At 38.7% G+C, this 17577-nt stretch overlaps 1 protein-coding gene and 1 pseudogene across 4 annotated transcripts in view; both read left to right on the top strand.

Moving 5' to 3' along the window:
* MIGA1 (mitoguardin 1) overlaps positions 1-17577 on the top strand; it is a 96498-nt gene that overhangs the window by 63664 nt on the left and 15257 nt on the right. The gene's annotated exons all lie outside the window — the stretch shown is intronic.
* Positions 9721-15685, top strand: LOC125099108 (40S ribosomal protein S11-like; annotated as a pseudogene).

Raw genomic sequence — 17577 nt, 5'->3', positions numbered from 1 at the left:
GGGGAGTGGGAGAGGGAGAAGAAACAGGCTTCCTGCCGAGCTGGGAGCCTGATGCGGGGGTCGATCCTCGGACCCTGGGATCATGACCCGAGCCGAAAGCAGACGCTTAACGAGTGAGCCACCCAGGCACCCCATCCATTTATTTTTAATGACATGGAAGTATTTGTTAAATGAAAAGAATAGTATATAAAGCTTTATATAGAGAGTGTGGTTGTAATTTTGTGATTAACAAAAACAGAAAAGAGGCACCTGGGTGGCTCAGTGGGTTAAAACCTCTGCCTTCGGCTTAGGTCTCAGGGTCCTGGGATCAAGCCCTGCATTGGGCTCTCTGCTTAGCAGGGAGCCTGCTTCTCTTACTCTGCCTGCCTCTCCGCCTACTTGTGATCTCTGTCTGTCAAATAAATAAATAAAATCTTAAAAAACAAAACAAAACAAAAAACCCAGAAAAATATGTATGTAGTATATTGTGTAAGTATTTAGGTAAAGAAAAAAAGTCTAGATATAAATACACCATTGTGTAAACAATGGTGATCAATGAATTATAAATTTATCGGTTTTCTACTAAGATTTAAATTTTGTATCTAAAGAGAATGCTTACAGCGTGCTCATCTATTTATAATTTTTTCTACTTAAAATAACTTTTAAAATCACATATGCCCAATTTTTCTTAGAATAACGTTATTTTTATGGTAAATTTTGGATATTAATGCTTTTTTCATATAAGTAGTATCACACATCTGCAATTCATGCTGTAGTGTAGAAAGCTTTAATATTCCAATACTTTGTACTCTAAGCCTTGATTTCTGCTTTTTTAATTTTAATTTTATTACTTTTTAAAGATTTTAAAAAAATATTAGAGGGAGTGCAAGAGAGAGAGTGTGGTGGAGGGCAGAGGGAGAGAGAAAATCGCAGGCCAGCTCCATGCTGAGTGCAGAGCCCTGTGTGGGGTTCCATCCCAGGACCCTGAGATCATGACCCAAGACAAAATCAAGAAGCCGATGATCAACCAGCTGAGCCACCCAGGCACCCACTGCCTTTGTTAAAGCTGTACTGATCATAATCTTTAATCTTCTCAAGATTTTTCTTTATATGTATATGTATATTTTTGTTGTTGCGTACAGTAGCATCTTCTGAATTGTTTGCATTTTCCCTTATATTTTTATATTTGTAAGTTTGCAATAGATAAAATATTTTACAGAAAAGATATTCTCTTCCCTTTTACTATTTGATACAGACAGCTTTATCTTTCTGTTCTTTTTTAACATTTTTCCCAGCTTTATTGAGATATAATTGATATATCGTGTATAAATTTAAGGTGTACGATGTGATAATTTGCTACATATATATAGTGAATAATTACCATAGTAAGATTAATTAATATGTCCATCACCTCACAGGATTATGTGTATATGGAGGGGTGAGAATGTTCAATATTTACTCTCTTAGCAACTTTCAAGTGTGTAATACTGTATTGTTAAGTATGGCTGCCATGCTGTGTAATGGATACCCAGGATTTCTTCGTCTTCTTACTGGAAGCTTGTACCCTTTGACCAACATCTCCCCACTTCCCTCACTCAGCCTCTGGCAACTGCCATTCTACTCTCTGTTTCTATGGATTTAGCTTTTTCAAAAAGATTTCACATGTGAAATCTGTATTTGTCTTTCTCTGACTTACTTCACTTAGCATAATGCCTTTGAGGTCCATCCATATTGTTGCAAATGACAGGAATTCCTTATTTATCACGGGTGAATAATATACACACACACCCACATATTCATACACACGTGCGCGCGCGCACACACCCATATACACACTACATCTTCTTTATATGTTTGTTATTGGACATTTAGGTTATTTCCATATATTGGCTATTGTGAATAATGCTGCAGTGAACATGGCATATCTCACAATAGTGACTTCGTTTCCTTTGGATATATACCCACAAGTGGGATTGCTCAGATTATATGGTAGTTCTGTTTTAATTTTTGAGCAACTTCTGTATTGTTTTCCATAGTAGCTATACCAGTTGATATTTCCATCAACAGTACACCAGGGTTCCCTATTATCCTTGTCCAGACCAGTATTTGTTATTTCTTGTCTTTTTGATGATAGCCCATTCTAATAGATGTGAGGTGAAATCTCATTGTGGTTTTGGTTTGTATTTCCCTGATTAGTGATGTTGAGTACAACATGTACCTGTTGGCTATTTGTGTCTTGTTTGGAAAAATGTCTACTCAGGTCCTCTGTCCATTTTTTTAATTGGATTTTTCTGTTACTCAGTTCAGAAATCCAAATATCCAAAATATATAAAATATCCTTATATATTTTGGATATTAACTCCTTATCAAATAGGTAGTTTACAGATATTTTCTCCCATTCAGTAAGTTACCTTTTCATTTTGCTGATTGTTTCTTTTGCTCAACAGAAAGTTTCCAGTTTGATATAGTCCCACTTACTTATTTTGCTTTTTATTGCTTGTGATTTTAGTGTTCTATCCAAAATATCATTGTCAAGACCAGTATCAAAAAGTTTTTCCTTTTATCTTTTGGCAGATACATGGTTTCAGGTTTTATGTTTAAGTTTTTTTCTTTTTTTAAGTAGGCTCCATGCCCAGTGTGGAGCCCAGTGTGGGGCTTGAACTCACAACCCTGAAATCAAGACCTGACCTGAGATGAAGGGTGGGAGGCTTACCCAGTTGAGCCACCCAGGCACCCCTTACTTTTAAGTCTTTAGTTCATTTCGAGCTAATTTTCTGAGTGGTGTAAGATAGGTATTCAATTCATTCTTCTGCATGTGATTATCCAATTATCCCATCACTGTTTATTGAAGACTATTGTTTTCTCATTGAGTATTCTTGGGTCTCTTATAAAATATTGGTGGGTCTAATATGCAAGGGTTTATTTTTAGGCTCTTGATTCTGTTATGCTGTTTTATGTGCCTGTTTTTATGCCAGTACTATACTGTGTAATTACTACAGCTTTGTAGTGTAGTTTGAAACCGGAAAGTGTGATGCCTCCAATATTGTTCTTTCTCAGGATCACTTTGGCTCCTTGGGATCTTTTGTGGTTCCACACAAATTTTAAGATTGTTTTTTCTATTTCTGTGAAGAATGCCACTGGAATTTTGATAGGGATCACAACAAATCTAAAATGGCTTTATGGATTTTAACAATATTAAATCTTTAGATCCATGAACATGAAGATACTTTAACTTCAAGTGAAAACATACTTTTCACTTATTTATTCACTTCAATTTCTTCATCAGAGTTTTCAGTGTACAGATTTTCACCTCCTTGGTTAAATTTTTTTAAAAGATTGTATTTATTTATTTGACAGAGCACAAGCAGGGGGAGCGGCAGAGGGAGAGGGAGAAGCAGGCTCCTCACTGAGCAAGGAGTGAGGGTCTCCCAGGACACTGGGATCATGATTCAAGGTGAAGGCAGATGCTAATTAAGCCACCAGCACCCCTCCTTGGTTAAATTTATTCCTAAGTATTTTATTCTTTTTATTACTTTCTAATGGGGTTAATTTCTCCCTCTCTTTTTCTAAAATTTTAACTCCAGTAAACATACAGTGTTATATTAGTTTCAGATATACAATATAGCGATTCAATAATTCTATGCATTTGGACCATTTTGTTTTCGTTTTCATTTGTCTCCATATATTTTTTTATTTCATCTTTGGGTTCTTAGTTGACCCATTCATTGTTAAGTAGCATGTTACTTTACCTCTGTATATATTTGTGTTACTTCTGTATTTTTCTCCTAGATTTTTTAAAAAAGCTTTTATTTATTTGACAGCGAGAGAGAGATCACAAATAGGAAGAGCATCGGGCAGAGAGAGAGGGGGAAGTAGGTTCCCTGCTGAGCAGAGAACCCGATGCGGGTCTCTATCCCAGGACCCTGAGATCATGACCTGAGCCAAACGCAGAGGCTTAACCCACTGAGCCACCCAGGTGCCCCTTCCTAAATCTTTTTCGTATTGTTGATTTCTAGTTTCAGAACATTGTGGTTGGGAAAAATGTATATTATGACTTTGATTTTTTAAAATTTATTGAAACAGGCTTGTTTTGTGACCTAATATGTGATCTATTCTGGAGAATGTTCATGTGTACTTTGAAAGAATATACATTCTTCTGTTTTAGGATGGAACATTTCCTTGTTTACTTTTTGGATCATCTATGCATTGATGTAAGTGGAGTGTTAAAGTTCCCTACTATTATTGTATTACTATTGATCACTTCATTTATGTTTGTTATTAGCTGCTTTTTGTATCTGGGTGCTCCCATGTTGGGTGCATAAAAATTTACCATTGTTTTATCTTCTTTCTGAGTTGTTCCCTTTATGATTATATAGTGTCTTTCTTTTTCTCTTCTAACAATCTTTGTTTTAAAGTCTATTTCATTGGGGTACCTGGGTAGCACAGTCAATTAAGCATCTGACTCTTGGTTTTACCTCAGGTCCTGATCTCAGGATCATGAGATTGAAACTCCCTCTTGGCTCCCATGCTCAGCACAGAGTCTGTTTGAGATTCTCATTCCCTCTCCCTCTTCCCCTTCTGCTCATGCTCTCTCTCTCTCTCTCTCTCTCTCTCTCTCTAAAATAAATAAATAATTCTTTTAGGGCACCTGGGTGGCTCAGTGGGTTAAAGCCTATGCCTTCGGCATGATCTCAGGGTCCTGGGATCGAGCCCCGCATCGGGCTCTCTGCTCGGCGGGGAGCCTGCTTCCCCCCTCTCTCTGCCTGCCTCTCTGCCTACTTGTGATTTCTCTGTCTGTCAAATAAATAAATAAATAAAATCTTAAAAACATATATTAAAAAAATAATAATAAAATAAATAATTCTTTTAAAGTCCATTTTTTCTGGGGCACCTGACTGGCTCAGTCAGTAGAGCATATGATTCTTGATTCCAGGGTCATGAGTTCAAACCCCCACTTTGGGCTTAGAACTTACTCTAAAAAAATAGAGTCAGTTTTGTCCAATGGAAGTATTGCTTGCCTGGCTTTTTTCCCACTGCCCTTTGCATAATAAATAGCCATCCATTCACTTTCAACCTGAATGTGTTTTTTGGTCTGAAATGAGTCTTTTATAGGCAGCATATAGATGGGTCTTGCTTTTTTATCCATCCTGTCACCCTGTATAAGTATGTACTTATTGCCATTTTGTTACTTATTTTATGGTTGTTTTGGTAGTACTTTTCTGTTCCTCTTTTCTCTCACGGATTGCTGGTTTTATGTAGTGATATACTTGGATTCTATTCTCTTTATTTTTTTGCTTATGTATTTCTGGTTTTTGATTTGTAGTTACTGTTAGTTTTGTAATCACATCTTATGCATATAGTAGTCTATATTAAGTTGCTGGTCACTAAAGTTTGAACCCATTCTTGTCTTCCCCCAGCATTTTAGGCATAGGGTTATATCATAGGTTATATTCTTTTATTTTGCGAGTCCCTTGACTGATTTTTATAGGCATACCTATTTTTACTGTTTTTGTGCTCCCTGCTTTTCTTTCTTTTTTTTAAGATTTTATTTATTTGACAGACAGATCACAAGTAGGCAGAGAGGCAGGCAGAGAGAGAGAGGAAGAAGCAGGCTCCCTGCTAAGCAGAGAGCCTGATGCGGGGGGGCTCGATCCCAGGACCCTGAGATCATGACCCCCAAGCCGAAAGCAGAGCCACCCAGATGCCCCTACTTTTCTTATTCCTGCATATGGTCTTTCCACTCAAAGAGTCCCCTTTAACATTTCTTGTATGGCTGAGTTAGTGGTTATGAATTCTTTTAACTTTTGTTTGTCTGGGAACCCTTTATCTCCTATTCTGAATGATACCCTTACTGGATAGATTATTCTTGGTTCTTTTTCAAGATTATTCTTGATTATTCTTTTTCTTTTTCTTTTTTTTTCCTTCAGCACTTTGAATATATCATGGAACTCCCTCTTGCATGCAGAGTTTCTGGTGAAAAATCAGCTGATAGTCTTATGGGGTTTCCCTTGTATATAACTTTCATTTCCTTTTGCTGCTTTAAAAATTCTCTCTTTATCTCTACTTTTTGCCATTTTAATTACTGTGTCTCTTGGTTTGGGCCTCCTTGAGAAGATCTTACTGGGGGTTCTCTGTGCCTCCTGGATCTGGATGTCTGTTTCCTTCCCCAGATTCAGGAAGTTTTCAGCTATTATTTCTTCAAACACATTTATGCATTGTCTGCCCCCTTTTTTCTTTCTCCTTCTGGGATCCTTATAATGTAAATGTTATTATGCTTTAGGTGTTGCCAAGTTTCCCTTGTCTATTTTCATTTATTTTTATTATTTTTTCTCTCCTATTCAGCTTGATGGCTTTCCATTATTCTGTCTTCCAGGTCATTGATTTGTTCTTCTGCTTCCTCTAGTCTAGTATTTATTACATCTGCTATATTTTTAGTTTCAGTTACTTAGTTCTTCATCTGATTTTTTGTTTTGTTTTGTTTTCTCTTTGTTGAGGGTCTCAGTGAGGTCCTCCATTCTTTTTCAAGTCCAGTGAGTATCGTTATGGCCATTACTTTAAATTCTTTTTCAGGCATATTACTTACCTCCATTTTGTTTAGCTCACTTGCTGTGATTTTGTCTTGTTCTTTCATTTGGAATATATTCCTCTGTGTCCTCATTTTGTCTAATTCTCTGCATATATTTTTATATCTAAGTCAGCTTTATGTCCTGCCCTTGAAAATAGGCTTATGAAAAAGAGGTCCAGTGTCCTACAGTACAGTGTCCCCTGTTCACTAGAACCTGCTTCAGGTGTGTCTCCTATGTGTGCTGCATGTGCCCTGCTGATGTGGGTGAGCCACTGTTGCCTTCAGTCCAGTTGTCTGAATTGGCTCTCTTTGCCTGTTGTGGGCAGGGGGTGGTCCCTGTGTTTTTAGTGGGCCAGTTTGGGGCTGCCTTGGGCTTTAGTTGAGTCAGACCATGCATATGTCAGAGATGCAGTAGCACCGAACTACAGGGTACTTTCCCTGTGCCCCAAGAAGCTTTCACTTTGGGGCAGGTCCTGCGGTCAGGCATGGTATCTGTCCCCAGTCCACTGCTGGAGCCACATTTGGACTGTTGTATGTAGTTATTTTTCCTTCTCCCCAGGGCTGGAATCACTTTGGAGTGTTGGCCCTGTCAGGGCTGCTTGCAGACTGCAAGGCTTACTGGATCATTTTGGATGGGCTCCATTTAAGTGTGTATTGAAGGGGATAGGACCACAGGAGAAATCAGGGGCAGGGGTGGTGTGTTCGCAACGTTTGTGCAGGTCTGCCATAAGAGGAGACTTGGAGGAAGGCCCAGATGAAGAGGGTGTGTCTGCAGGAGACCACCAGGGCAGGGTGAACTGTTAACAAGTTATTTGTCAAATATTCGTGTTTCACTGATTATTGGAGGTGTCTGTGTATCTAGGTTGGGTGGGGAAGGGAAATTGTGTTCGCCAGCTCCTTTGTTCCTGGAGAATTCTCCCAAAGATCCCTGTCCCGCCAGCGCATACTCTGACATTAGTAAACAAATCTCCCTCCTGTATACCCCAGGCATTTTTCAAATTGCTGCTTCTATGCTATATCTCAGTGGGCTCTTTGTTGTGGTGTCTCTTTAAGAGTGGGGACTCAGTTTCCTGTCCCTCTGGCTCGTACAGAACCAGATTTTTGCTGATTTTTGAAGTTCTAGGTGTTAAGCTCCACCAGTTATAAGAACTTGTAAAATTTGGATCAAAGCTTCTGGTTGTCTTACTCTGAAGGTTCAGGTGGCTCAGGTGCTTGGTATAAGGGTCTTTTTCTCTTCCCTCTCTGCACTGGTGGTGTCCCTACATCTCATGAACAGCCCTGTGGGTCCATTTAGCTCCTGACCACACCTATGCTCTTCCTACCCACTGTGATGTGGCCCCTTCTCTACATTTAGCTTTGGAGAGTTTGTTCAGCCAGTCTTCAGTCAGTTTTCGGGTTATTTACACTGATGTGAGTATTATTTACTTGTATCCCTGGGTTGAAATGAGCATGGGATCTTCTTACTCTGCCGTGTTCCTCTTAATTTCTCTTTCTGATTGATTGTTGTGAGTATATAGAAATGCAACTAATTTTTATACATTGCTTTTGTTTCCTGCAACTTTACCAGATTTGTTTATGTTCTATCAGTTTTTTGGTGGTCTTTTAAGATTCTTTATATATATGATCAAATCATGTGCAGACAGAGACAATTTTACTTTTTTCTTTCCAATTTGGATGCCTTTTTTTCCTTGTCTTGCCTGATAGCTCTGGCTAGAACTTCAGTGCTATGTTGAATAGGAGTGGTGAGAATGGGCACTCTTATTTTGGTCTTAGGGGAAAGCTTTCAGTCTTTCACTGTTGAGTATGATACTAACTATGACTTGTCATATATGGCCTTTATTATATTGAGGTACATTTTTTCTGTGCCAAATTTGAGAGTTTTTAACATAAAAGGATGCTCTATTTTGTCAAATACTTTTTATCTTTCTGTTCTGTAGATACTTGTGTCCTAGATGATTTATAAGAATTGCTACTCATTTTGCATTTCCTAATGTGAGGGATGATATATACCTAATTGCTCCAGTTTCTTGATAATATGCAACTTTAAAAAATATTTTGCCAAGTGTTCATTATACTTACTTTGTTGTTTAAGTTACAGAGGTTTGATAAAAAGACTCCTTATGGAAAACAAAATACATGAAAACCACAAGAAGGACTCAGTATTTGAGAAACATCTTAGGAATGCTTCTAGGGTATAAATGTATGATCTTGGAATGTGAATGTTCCAAAATAAGTTCTTTTCTAAGAAATGTTTGTTAAATTATTTTTAATTGCATTTATCATATGCCAGATACTTAAAGTAGGGAAAACTATCTTAATGAAGAAAGTTATTAAGAAAATAAGATCTGAACTCCTTGGGAAGTTAAACAATTTGTGAAGATTTGAAAGATTTACTCAGAATTACCAGAAAGATTTCTTCTCTATTTAGATTAAAGAAATCCTGGCATAGGCTTTTTTCTGAGCCAGGTCCGTCATTTGTGAAAGTGATTAACAAGATTTTCCTATATAAGCTTTGCCAAACATTGGTTTGGAACTACAGTCTTTTTTCTCTGAAAAGTCTTTTTTAAATAATAGCTTTACTGAGAAATAGCTCACATGCTATAAAATTTGCTTTTTAAAAGTGTACACTTCAGTGGATTTTAGTTGTGTTACCAATAATACATTTCTACTTCCAGAACATTTTTATCACCCCAAGAAGAAACCCCAACCTCTTAGTAATCACACTCTGTTCTCTCCTATCCCCCCTCCACCCTAGTACTGATCTACCTCTGTGTTTCTATGAATTTGCCTATTCTGTACATTTCATATAAATAGAATCATACAATATGTAACCTTTTGGCTTGATATCCTTTCACTTAGCATAATATTTTCAAGTTCTGAAAGGTCTTTTAAATGTTAGGATACTGCTGCACTTAGTGCTTCTAGCTCTCCCATCTGTTAAAGAGATTGTCATTTAATAGGTAGAAACTAATACTGCAAAGAGTAATTTTTAGCTCTGGATTCAGTTTTTCTTAGAATTAACACTCTGCAGCATGTGTATGTGGTTAATATATAAATTATAGGGTGCTCTTTGAAGAGAAAATATTAGGGGCGCCTGGGTGGCTCAGTTTGTTAAGTGTCAGACTTTTTTTTTTTTTTTAGATTTTAGTTATTTGTTTGAGAGAGAGTGAGCACGCATGTGCATGCATGAGCAAGGTGGAGGGGTAAAGGAAGAAGACGACTTCACACTGAGCAGGGAGCTTGATGAGTGTTCAATCCCAGGACCCTGAGATCATGACCTGAGTTGAAGGCAGACACCAGGCACCCAGGCCTAAGTGTTCAACTCTTGATTTAGGCTCAGGTCATGATCTCAGGGTCATGCGATTGGACCCCCATTGGCCTCTGCACTGGGCATGGATTTGGCTTGAGATTTTCTCTCCCTTTAAAAAAAAAAAAAAAAAAAAGGAGAAAATGTTATTTCTTAAAATCCATATACTTATACACTAAATGGAAGTTTGGAAATGTTTTAATTTTTTCTGATCTTCATTTTTTTACAAAATTTATTTATTTGAGAGAGAGTGCAAGTGCAAGAGCATGGGGTGGGGAAGGGGAAGAGAGAGAATCTCAAGCAGACTCCCCACTGAGCTTGGAGCCAGATGTGGGGCTTGATCCTGAGATTATAATCATAGCAAAACCAAGAGTCTGGCACTCAACTGATTAAGCCACCCAGGCATCCCTTGAAAAGCTTTTAATACCCACTTCTGACTTGATAGCACTTGTTGATAACAATCCAAAATAATACACTAATTATAATATGCAAAATGACAAAGATAAATATTTATAATAATAATAATCTGAAAAGGGAGAGCTGTATCTGCCTAATATTTAATATTTCTATTTCCTTCCTCTGGGGTCAGTTTTGTCTATGTTGGGCTCTCATTCTTGTACTGATGGTTTCCTTCTCAAATTCGAAAGCTTAATTGGTGACTAGACTAGTTAATATTCTTAGATAGAGTGTGTGGGTTTGCATGTCTTTCCCATGAACAGGAGACTAACTATACTTGGTTTACTTCTTTGAGGTCTGTTGATAGGCTTTTCTTTAGGATAATGGTCTGGAAATAGCCTAGTAGGCAGGGTACAGCTCCATAAAGAATGAAAAAGGCCTTATTTGGGGGAGGGAGAAGGGACAGAAGGAGAGAGAGAATCCCAAGCAGGCTCCACACCCAGAATGCAAAGTCCAATGTGGGGCTTGATCCCACCACTCAAAATCCTGATGATCATGATGATCATGACAGACCTGAGCTGAAATCAAGAGTCTGTCGCTTAACTGACTGATCCACCTGGGTACCCCGAGATAATTTTTAAAGGGAAATGTTATCTGGTTGAAAATTTGTTTTTCTATAAGCTATCCTCCTGTTCAGGGATGAAAGGGAAAGAGCAGGAATTAGAATGTGGGACTACTATAGTTGTTTGGACATAGACTTCCATTTAACCTCCCTTTTTTTTTTTAAGATTTTATTTATTTATTTGACAGAGAGAGAGATCACAAATAGGCAGAGAAGCAGGCAGAGAGAGAGGAGGAAGCAAGCTCCTTGCTGAGCAGGGAACCTGATGTGGGGCTCTAGCCCAAGACCCTGAAATCATGACCTGAGCCGAAGGCAGAGCTTAACCTACTGAGCCACCCAGCCGCCCCTAAATTCCCATTTTTAATCCCTCTCATTCACTCCTTTCACATACCTGCCTACTCCAAGCCTGGTGTCTTTGAGGCTCTGCTTAGCAAATGTCTCTCCCTTGACTATATTCCCTGTTAAGTATATTTTAACAGGACTGTGGGTTTCCTCATCATTTACATCTGTCCACACTCTTCCATTTGTTTTCTTTCTAGTTTCTGGAAATTTGTGTGTTTTTCTTTTGCTGTTGTATTGTTCCCACTATTATATTAGTTATCCGTTACTGTATAATAATTACCCAGAACTAACTGTCTTAAGACAAAAATAAAACGCAGGTGTGGACTTAGGGCTAGGGCTGAAGCTGTGAGGACCCCCCAGGCCTCAGGGGCATGTCCTGGATAGCAGGATTCTGTGCCCTAATTGGGGGGTTAATTCTGGGTGTCCTTGATTTCCTGGGGATTAAGTTGGGCAGAGGGCATATGTCTTAGCATTAATCTAGTAGTTAGAGCCTTCTAAATCCTGGGAGCCCCCACACTGGCCTCTAATGAAGCCTTGAGTGTTTTGGAGGTTATTTTTTTTTTAATTCAAATTTTATAGGATGGTTTTTTGGAAGTGAGAATTCAGTCCTAATGGCTAATTCAGGGAACCCTTTGTTTTGGTATTTAATTCTGAACCTGCATATATTAGGTAGGGAGTGTCTTTTGGTCTAAGCTAGCCTACCAAAAGCAGCTGACCATCTTTCAAAATAAGGGAGTCTTGCTTGGAGAAATTAGCAAGGAGAAGCTCCCGCTCCCGCAAGAATGTTTGTCTGGGCCTCAGGATGGCCAGGGAAGCCATTGAAGGCATCTGTAGTGACAAGAAATGCCCCTTTATTGGTAAGATCTTGTTTGGTGTTGTAACCAAGATGAAGATGCGGGGACTGTTGTCATCGGCCAAGACTACCTTCACAACATCCAGAAGTACAACTGCTTTAAGAAGTGCCATAAGAATATTTCTGTATACTTGTCCTACTTCTTTAGAGACGTTAAGATCAGTGATGTAGTCACAATCAAGTGTTGGCCCTTGAGCAAACCACGTGCTTTAATGTGCTCAAGGTCAGCTAAGCCAGGAAGCAGTTCCAAAATTGTGAGACTCGACACTTGCCCAGTCTCCCAAAGTTATTTTCCCATTCAAAAACAACAGTTAACATTTATTATATCATCGGGGCGCCTGGGTGGCTTAGTGGGTTAAAGCCTCTGCCTTTGGCTCGGGTCATGATCCCAGGGTCCTGGGATCGAGCCCCTCATCAGGCTCTCTGCTCAGCAGGGAGCCTGCTTCCCTTCTCTCTCTGCCTGCCTCTCTGCCTACTTGTGATCTCTGTCTGTCAAATAAATAAATAAAATCTTTAAAAAAAAACCACACTTATTATACCATCATTTTTGAAGGTCAGGAATTTGGAAGTGGCTTATGAGGGTGGTCTGACTTGAGGTTTTTTTGTGAAGTTGTGATCAAGTATATTGGCTGGGGCTGTAGTCATATGAAGGTTTGATTGGAGCTGGAGAATCTCTTCCCAAGACAGCTCACTTAAAGCATGTTGGTGCTACCTGTTGTTGGAAGACCTAAGTTGCTTACCACATGGACTTCTCTGTAGGACTGCTTTAGTGTTATCACAACATGGTACCTGGGCTTCCCCCAGAGGAAGTGATACAAGAAGAGTGAGAGCAATGCGGTGACTATTGATGATCTAGTCTCAGAATTCACACTCATTATTTCTGTAGTATGCTATTGATTATACAGGCTGGCGCTTTTCAGTGTGGGACGAGGCATGAGTACCAGAAAGAGTCATTGAGGGCCATTTTGGAGGGTGGTTATTGAGGATTTATTTCCTTTTTAATTTCTTTTCTTTTAGTGAGATAAGGGAATATAGTCAGCCTGTTTTCTTTAACTGTAAGTCCTATTTGCAATTTTAGGTGGTGGGTTTGAAAGGAAAATGTAAACATGTAAAAAATAGTCCATGTTAAAATGCAACTTAGCCTATTTCATGATCCTATTTTGGGACTTTGGACATATCTTTCATGGTTGTTCAGAGACTTGAAAAATAGTAAGGCTTTTAAAAATATTACTTCACATTCAGCAAAGTCATTGCTTGCCAACGAAGATAAGACCCAACCATGTCCCTCCTGTACCTCATGGAGAGTAAGAGACAAGTAATTTAAGATGTTGGAAATCTGCAGCTAATAAAACTTTTTTTGCACATTGCTTCATTTATGGGTTTTATGTATTTTGTTTGTTTTTATTGTTGCTGCTGTTAATGACTTGATTTCTTACACGGTCATTTTTATGGTACTTGTGAACCATGGGAGATAACTAATGAAGTAGAATGATGCTTTGTCTAAACCAATATAATACTACTTTTCTTTTTGAAAATATTAAAATCAGGTTTTGAAAAGTGCCCTTTGGGGGAAGAATAATTTAGAAATAAAGGACATTTCAAGTTTCAGCTAGCAAAAACAAAACAAAACAAAACAAAAACAAAAACCAGAAACCACCCCAAACCCTTTTTCATGGTAACATGTTTCCATATGCAGGAATTAAACTGTTTTACTGACCTCTGCTTCAAAAATAACATCTCAGGGGCACCTGGATTGCTCAGTGGGTTAAAGCCTCTGCCTTCAGCTCAGGTCATGATCCCAGGGTCCTGGGATCAAGCCCCACATTGGGCTCTCTGCTCAGCAGGGAGCCTGCTTCCCCCCGCTCCCAAACCCACCTCTACCTGCCTCTCTTCCTACTTGTAATCTCTGTCTGTCAAATAAATGAATAAAATCTTTTTAAAAAATTAAAAAAAAAAAAAACAGCTAGAGTAAAATGTTAATCTTTTCCTAAAACTTTTAAATGGGTTTTTGGCAGTTTTGTCAAAAAAATTTCTTCCTATACGATACAGTCTAAAATGAGGATTTAAGACATCATGTTAGTACTTTGTTTTTTGCTCTTAAGAAATTAATAATTTAAATAAATGTCTCTGAGTTACCATTGTCTTTTTTTTTTTTTTTAAGATTTTATTTATTTCTTTGACAGAGACAGATCACAAGTAGGCAGAGAGGCAGGCAGAGAGAGAGGAGGAAGCAGGCTCCCTGCCAAGCAGAGAGCCCGATGTGGGGCTTGATCCCTGGACCCTGAGATCATGACCTGAGCTGAAGGCAGAGGCTTTAACCCACTGAGCCACCCAGGCGCCCCTATCATTGTCTTTTAAGAAGAGTTGATGATAATGCTAGTATCAGATCTTCAGTATGATGTATTTTCACAGCTGTAAGCTTATTTTTAAAAGACTTATTCAGGGGCACCTGGGTGGGCTCTTGATTTTGGCTCAGGTGATGATCTCATGGGTTGTGGGACGGATCCACCTCCACCCCCCAATCTGGCTCTGCTCTGTGCTCAGCAGGGAGTCTGTTTCAAGATTGTCTCTCTTCCCACCTCCCCTCCAAACACACATGTGTGTGCATGCTCTCTTAAATGATCATTTCAGTGAAACTAGCAATAAGCAAGGTAGACCAATAAACCAGGGCTTGACTCTGGAATCTCTCATTGTTGAATGTATATTCATGTCTTATTAGTATAAATTATTTTAGGTAGAAAGTTTAGTTGGAATCGCATTTTCCTCCTTAGGATTTTTCCCTATTGGCCGGTGAACATAAACCCTATTTTTGTTGATAGTGGTACAAAACTTTAAACTATTTAATATCTAAAGAATTTCTAAGTTATTTTAAAACATATTAGTTTTTTTTAAAATCAGAAACCTCAGAAGCACATTGCCTTTAGCATAATATGTTTCCCTTAAAACGTGAGAATATTTATATCAGATATTATCATTTCTGTTTACTTTTTTTTGCCTCTGATATAATGGCTGTATTTTTACTATCTTGAATATTTCTGATGCTTAAACTTCTTTCCTCTTGGGTTTTTGGAGAAGGCTAATAGGAGAGTGTAATTTGATATTTAAAAGTATAAGCTCTGGAATTAATGCCTGGTTTTAAAAATCAGTCATTTGGTTTTGGGACTTGGGGCAAGTTCCTGCTAATCTGAATCTCTGCTTCTCTACCTGTAAAATGGGGATAATAACAGTACCTACTTTATGAATTGTTGTAAAGACTAAGTCATATTACCAGGTTAACCCATTTAGCACAGTGCTGGGTGCATGGGAAGTGCCAGAACTACAGCATGGAAGAAATAGTCTAGAACAGTAGAGTAACAGAGTAAAAATCTCCACGAAAGTAATGAAAACACTGGGAAGAATTGTCAAAAGCAAAATTTTAAGAACTCTGAAAATTAATGAAAGACTTATTTCTGAAATTCATGGAGCTTTTTATTTCAAGAAAAATGGCTGAATCTCTGTAAGAGCAGTGAACTTTGTGGATTTTTAACTTGATCTCTTCCCATCCCCCTCTCTTCCACAGTCTTGAAAACTAACAATCTTACAACAGAGGTAACTGCAAAAACGAGGCCTGGCAACCACTAAAAGAAACTTAATGATTTTGGAGTTTCACAAAATTCTCTTTTGACCTATATGGCAGCTCCCTGCGAAGTTCCATTCTCAGGACTTAATCTTTATTTGACCTGATTTGGAGCTTGCTCCAAAGGAAAGTCCATATGGCCTTTGTTGAAAATAATCAGTAGCAATTGTTTAACATTATAGCGACCTGAGGTGGTAATACCAGTGAGGACTAATAAGAGGCTGACCAAACAACTTAAAGGGAAAAATTGAGCAATAGATTTTAACAGGGGGCCTTGAAAAATTCCAACATATTCCTGGGAATCTAGAAGGCCACAGGCATATCAGGATTGTGCATGTGTCCAGGAAAACCCACAGAAGTCCCTGAGCCCTCACCTCTGGCTGCTCTTGATGTTCTGCATAAACAGGGAGTAAATGTTAAGGCAGAAAAGGGAAAAAAATGATTAATTGCAATTTATCAAAAATTAAAACTTTTATGGTTCAAAGGACACCAACAAGAAAGTGAAAAAAACAGTAGATTGGGAGAAATATTTGTAAATCATGTGTCTTACAAAGACACATATCCAGAATATATAATGAATGGTTACAACTCAACAATAAATGGACAAATAACCCAATTTAAAAATGGGCAAAGGATTTGAATAAACATCTTTCTTTTTTTTTTTTTTAAATAAATATTTATTTATTTATTTGACAGACAGAGATCACAAGTAGGCAGAGAGGCAGGCAGAGAGAGAGGAGGAAGCAGGCTCCCTGCTGAGCAGAGAGCCCGATGTGGGGCTCGATCCCAGGACCCTGAGATCACGACCCGAGCCGAAGGCAGCGGCCCAACCCACTGAGACACCCAGGCGCCCCAATAAACATCTTTCTAAAGAAGATATGTAGAGGCCAGTAAGGAGATGAAAGATGTTCAACATTGTTGTCATTAGAGAAACTAAACCACTTCACACCTGCTAGAGTGGCTATAATGTAAAAAATGGATAATAATAGGGGCATCTGGTGGCTCAGTGATGATCTCAAGGTCCTGGGATTGAGCCCTGTTGGGTTCCTTGCTCAGCAGGGAGTCTGCCTCTTCCCCTGCTTGTGCACTTGGGCTCTCTCTCTCTCTCAAATAAGTCTTTAAAAATATGGGCGCCTGGGTGGCTCAGTGGGTTAAGCCGCTGCCTTCGGCTCAGGTCATGATCTCAGGGTCCTGGGATCGAGCCCCACATCGGGCTCTCTGCTCAGCAAGAAGCCTGCTTTCCTCTCTCTCTCTGCCTGCCTCTCCGTCTACTTGTGATCTCTCTCTGTCAAATAAATAAATAAAATCTTTAAAAATATATAATAATTATTGCTGAGTGTGTGAAAAATCTTTATCATTATACATCGCTAGTGGAAGTGGAACATAGTGTAGCCTCTTTGCCAAATAGTTTGGCAGTAGGGCACTTGAGTGCCTTAGTTGGTTAAGCATCAACTCTTGGTTTTTGGCTCAGGTCATGATCTCAAGGTTGGAAGATCAGTCCCCATGTTGGGGAGGTGGGGAGCTGGAGCAGAGGGGGAGCAAGAGGGACAGGCAGACTCAACACTGAGCGTGAACCAGATGAAGGGCTCAATCTCAGGACCAGAAGATCATGATCGTGACTGATGATGGGTAAGGGGGTTCCTGTTGGGGTGGTAAAAATATTCTGAAACTAGAAGGTGGTGCTAATTGCAAAATCCAACAAATATGCTAAAAAAACCTCTGAATTGTACACTTAAAAGGATGTGTAGCCTGTGGATTTAAACTGTTGAATTCAAATGCTTGTTATAAAGGTTTACTCGTTTTTACAACTGAGTTTTGAAACAAAGTGCAGTTAGAGCTCACTAGCTCTAAAATCTTAGAGTGATTTTTTTTAAAAAGATTTTATTTATTTATTTGA

Source organism: Lutra lutra, chromosome 4 (genome assembly GCF_902655055.1).
Source record: "Lutra lutra chromosome 4, mLutLut1.2, whole genome shotgun sequence".
In the NCBI taxonomy this organism is placed as follows: Eukaryota; Metazoa; Chordata; class Mammalia; order Carnivora; family Mustelidae; genus Lutra; species Lutra lutra.
This window is presented reverse-complemented; position numbering and strand designations above follow the sequence as displayed.